Below are 6,000 nucleotides of genomic sequence, written 5' to 3'. Positions count from 1 at the left end.
TTCCTGATGACACCATAGTTTAGAGACCACATCCAAGTGCCTAACCCAGAAACAGGTCCATGTGATGTGTTCAGAAATGGTAAAACTACTTCATGCTTGGACTATACATCAGTAACAGAAAGGGTCTATGTGGGAAGATGTTTTAGACCTCTTACGTAAATGAATACATGGTAGTCAGGTACTGAAGTTGAGTTAGAATCTTGTATCTTGTGTAAACGGAGAGGAATACAAACAATTCAGTGAAATCTGAGACAGGTGTATATACAGGAAGAAGGGCAATGTGAGCAGAAATATTGAAAAAAACATTTACTTATAAAAACCAATACATACAGAGGAAAACTTTTCATAGCAATCTATAGTAACACGTCATAGAATCACCAGGCCAACTCTGATCTCTAAGCTACAGGTCAGAGGCTGAAAATTATAGAACATTAAAGGTTGCAACAGAGATTGAAATTATTAATGTGTTATTCCTAAAGTCAATTAAACATAGAAACATAAATATTGCATTTGAATTAGCAAAAATAAACACTAAGACATATAGTATTGAAAAATAAATCTCATCCCATACTAGATAACTCGACAATTTACAACTACAACAATAGCAGCAATCACCAGTAAATACGGGCAGGGTCCTATAGCTAGGTAGATTTTATCCTCATTACATCACATTCAAACTAAGCGGAGGTGCGCCTCAGCGGCTCAGTTGGGTCATGATCCTTGCTCAGCAGGGATCCTGCTGCTTCTCCCTCTGCCTGCTGCTCCCCCTGCTTGTGCTTTCTCTTGCACTCTCTCTCTCACAAATAAAATTTTTTTAAAAAATAAAAAAAGGCCGGGAATGGCCAGCAATCCGTGTACCGATGGATGAGAGATTACTCCAAACTTTGCTGTGAAAGAGAGGAGTAGGCAAGGGGGTCAATGTTCAGAGACGAAGACCCTTTGCTCTTCTTTGCTCCCGCTTTTATTGGTCCTTCAGGATAATCACAAATCCTTACCACTGTTTCTCTAGCACGCGATGTGACAAGTCTTACTGGAACTGGGAGGAGCTGTTTACAGGAAAGATACTATACGTTAATCTGCGTGTTGTAGGAGTTCGCTAATCATAGCCTACGGGCCGATGCCTCTGTCTCTCGATCACAGCACCGCTGTCTGGGCTCAGAAAGCTTCTGGGAAGGCAACTCCCTGCGGCTCCAAAGGCAGAGTGGTCACGCAGGCCTGGCCTTCCAAAGGGCTATGCCCTTCTCCGAAACCTTCCCTGCCCTCAGCAGCCTCCTTGTTACATTTTAGCAAGCCAGGTATTATGGTTGATTTCATGCTCTACCTTAACCCCAACACAAAAACAGAAACAAAAAATAAGTGGAGTCAGATAAGCCTCGGAATTCATTGACTATAAATGCTACCCAAGAAGCAGCAGGACAAACTTGAATAAAATCATCAACTATTATACCCAGTCATTTCTCATTCATATCCAAACTCGAGACTGAGAACTTCTCAGATTTGTGATCTCAGAAAGTTAATTAGCTCAGAATTCTATTTGCAAGCTTCAGATACCTGACAGGTGCCCTTTTAAAGATGAAATAAACAATCCATTTGTTTTTACTGATTATTACAAGGTCTTTTAGGTACTTAGATAAGTAAATAAAATCACCAACTACTAATGAGAAATAAATTGCTGCTTATCAGCTTAACTAATGGACATAGTTATTGATATAAAAAAGGCCATATAAACTTTCATTATAAAAAAAGGAAATCAGGTCATTAAAAAGATTTCAGACTTGTAGATTACATTAATGAAGAAGCATTAAGGATGGAGGGAGGTAGATGAAAAAGCCGAAATTCCTGGTATTACAAGTTAAGACCTCAAAAATGATTTTTATCACATATTAAAAAAATTGAAAGTGTAGAAACTTGAACGGGAGAACAGGGTAGATTGTAGATTGCCACAATACTTTGCAGTATCTCCCATCAATAGGTGGAGTTTGTATCCCCTGTCTCTGACTCTAGGCTGGTCTTGTGGCTTGACTGATACAACGTGGCAGAAGTGATGCCCTTAGCCCTCAGGAAACCCTACAGCTTCTGCTTTCACTTGGAATCCTTCTGCCTCTGGAGAAAGTCCAGGCTACCCTGTGCCTATTCAAGACCAGGAAAATGTGCTGAGATGAAAAGTGTTTTCTGGCGTTTCTATCCTTTTCCACCGGAAAATTACTCAGATGTTAAAAGGCATAGGAGTCGCAAAGCCTAAACAGCTGGCTGAAGAAGGATGACATCAACAAAGGAAGTCAACTCAGGACATGACATGCTGGCCTATATTTATTAACAACTGGCATTAACAACGAGCAAAGTTCTCATTAGCTAACGGAATTCATGCCATCTGCTTCAGGAACAGCGAGATGCTTGTCCATCTAACTAGTGTAAAGAGATATTCAATAATTGGGCATTTTAAAACAGATCCAGGGGCACCTGAGGGACTCAGTCAGTTAAGTGACCGACTCTTGAGTTTTCGCTTAGGTCATGATCTCAGAGTCCTGAGATCAAGCCCCACCTCGGGCTCTGTGCCCAGTGGGAGTCTGCTTGAGATTCTCTCTCTCCCTCTCCCTCTGCCCCTCCCCCCACTCATGCAAGCATACACGCTCATGATCTCTCTCACTCAAATAAATAAAATCTTTAAAAATAAATAAATAAAACAAATCCATAAGGAAACGAAGGGCAAAATATACATCCAAAATCATAGAACTCAAAGCAAAAATCTCAGAAGAAAATTAAGCAGCATAATTTTAAAATGCATAAAATATGATAATTAAGACATCTGAAACATGCCACTCTCTTGATGATACAGCTTAGGTATTTACAGACTAATTATCATAAATGTATCAAAATGATAGGGAGTATAGGTAATATCATCAAATACTATTTGCATGCATTACTGGATTCCTGCATTACAGAAGATAAAATATATGAGTCTACACTTTCATAACAAGCCTTATTACAAACAGTACAACCTTTAAAAGTAGAAAGCAAAGAAAAATACCACACATTTCTTTTCATCACAACATCCAAGGATAATAACTGATAAAATACCAACATCTCTTCTTTTAGTAGTTTTTTATATATATATTCACATGGAACATAACTTTTAAACTTTTATTTTTTAACTTTTTGTTTTATTTAACATAATACTGTTTGATTTAGCCCAGAATATGGTCAATACTTAAACTCTAAATCTAGTGTGCATAGTTTCTATGCAAAAATTTTCCCATATAGTTGATAGGAGTGCAAGTTGATACTGTCTTTAGAAAGGGAAATTTAGTGAAATAGTTCAAAATTGTAAATGTGTGTAACATTTGATCTAGAAATTCTGGGAATTCATCTTAAGAAAACTATGACACATATATGCAAAAAGTGAGCTACGAGAATCCCATAATCTAAATGCTAGGTTTTTTAAAACACGTATATCCAACCAGAAGACGTTGGTAGGTACTCTGAGTCCAACTGAATATTATGCAATCATCAAAATAATGTTATAAAAAATGGTATTTCCATGTAGTTATATATTAGGAGAAATAGCTAAAAAAAACAAAACAAAACAAAAAAAAAACCATTATGTTATCTCTAACGTATGGCCTCATTTTTGAAGAATATTTGTTCATTTAAAATACTCTTACTATGTACTAGGTACTGTTTTAAGCACTTCACAAATATTCATTCATGCAATCTTAAATCTTCCTAGCATCCATATTAATTAGGTACTTTTGTTTTTCCCATTGTACCAATAGACGTACTGAAGAATGGACAGGTAAATAATTTTCCTACTACTACTACTAAAGAGCAGACATTCAAACGCAGCCACTCTACTCCAGAGTTGCTATTTTTAATACCTTAACGTGTTCCACTGCTTCATATTCATCCGTGTGTGCGTGTATGCACATGTGCATATCCACACACGTCTTTGTGTAAACACACACAATATAGGTACATACAAATACGTCACTATTTTTACTGATGCTTGTAACTTTTGGGGGCATGATATTGTTATCTAAATCAAGCTATATGACAAAACTTCATGGTCCTGAATACTACTGGAATTTGCTAAATAAAATTTAAAAGGCTCCAACAGTGATTATTTAAGTCAATAACATATAATGCAATTAGGTTCTGCTGCTTTTTCCAGTGCTTTATATAATCTTGTACAATATTGATAGACTATAAGGAATCATCCACCGGTTGGTTGGGTTTGGTTTTTTTTTGGAGGGGGGGGCGAGGGGGTTGCCACTATAGGTAAAAGCATGAAAGAGAAGAGGGAGGAATAACATTTGTGGGCATGATATGCTGTTTGCACTTATCTGGTACTGTTGCACGTAGGCTCAAGTATCATTCCTTATTTTTTTTTTAAAGATTTTATTTATTTGACAGAGAGACAGCCAGGTAGAGAGGGAACACAAGCAGGGGGAGTGGGAGAGGAAGAAGCAGGCTCCCAGAGGAGGAGCCTGATGCGGGGCTCGATCCCAGAACGCCGGGATCACGCCCTGAGCTGAAGGCAGACGCTTAACGACTGAGCCATCCAGGCGCCCCTCAAGTATCATTCCTTATAAATAAAAGTATTATTATCCTTAATTTATAGTGAAAGAAACTGAAGTTTAAACAGATTCATTTCTCTGGGCAATCCAACTAGTAAATAACTAGACAAGCTTTTCCTGTCTCCAAATTTCATGTTAAGTTTTAACTTTGGTGTGTTTTTCAGCTCAAGTCTTACAATTCTCTCCATTCTGGTGGAAAGTTGAGATGAGATCCAGAATTTTCCAAGGTGCCTCACTGAAAATAAATTGTTTTCCACTAGAAAATGTTGCCTTTCCAACTCAAAAGGAAAGTGTCTGATAGTTTAAACAACACATGTGTGTTCACCCTCCTTTCAGCATTATAACTGCTATAAATTTATTCTGTGGGAAAATGTTGTATTTAATAGGAATGTCTAAGATGCCTTGTGTGATTGTTCCAGTATGTTTAATTGAAGCAAAGAAAGCATTGCTGTGAACTACTCTTATTAACAAACCAATTTTAGAACAAAAGCTGATGCTATACCTCTTTTCTATTCTCAATCAAACCCTAGAAGCAGTACTGGGAACTAACTAAGAAAAAAATGAAGTACTTTAACTTGTCCCATGAGTTGTGCATGCATGTTTTGGTAATGAATAGCTCAAAAATGTTAAATAGCACATGTTTTCTTCTACCAGTTTTTAGAAGTCATCAATAGTATACCCATTTATCAATGATTTCCTTACCAGCTTATTTGACCAAAAACAATTATCCAGAAATTCAGTATAAAATCAATTTTTTGAGGTCAATTTGAAATAATTTACAATGTCAATGATTCACTATCTCTCATCTATTTTTATTCTAATTACTTAGATTTTACTTAACTGATAACTTATGATGATTTTAGAAGCTATTTTTTCTTCCATCACGTTGCATGTAATAGTAACGGAGAAATTGTCAGGCCTCAGCAGCTGGGGTTGGATGTTGTCTGCCCTAGATCATGTAGAGCCAGAATTATATCTAAAACATGATTGACAAGTGTATCAAGAATAATATTAGTTAAGACATAATGCCTAAGTTAAAAGCAACACACCCGTTACTTCTATTCATGAAGTAATTCATGGAGCTATCAGTAATGAAATACTTGTTTTGCACTCTACATATGAGATAAATTCAATTAAAAAACATATTTTGCAGTCGTGTTCCAAAGGACTAATGGGCACCTGGGTGGCTCAGTCTGTTAATTGTCCAACTCTTGATTTCAGCTCAGGTCATGATCTCAGGGTCCTGGGATTGAGCCCCAAGTCAGGCTATGTGCTCAGTGGGGAGTCTCCTTAACCCGCTGCCCCTCTCCCTGTTCATGCTCTCTCTCAAATAAATAAATACAATCTTAAAAAAAAAAAAAAAGGAACAAAGGCCTAAGTATCACAACACTTTAAAAAGGTACTTATATATTCATCCTAACATCTT

The sequence above is a fragment of the Ursus maritimus genome, unplaced genomic scaffold, assembly GCF_017311325.1.
Source record: "Ursus maritimus isolate PB19 unplaced genomic scaffold, ASM1731132v1 scaffold_13, whole genome shotgun sequence".
NCBI classification, from domain to species: domain Eukaryota; kingdom Metazoa; phylum Chordata; class Mammalia; order Carnivora; family Ursidae; genus Ursus; species Ursus maritimus.
Note: the sequence above shows the minus strand (reverse complement) of the source record.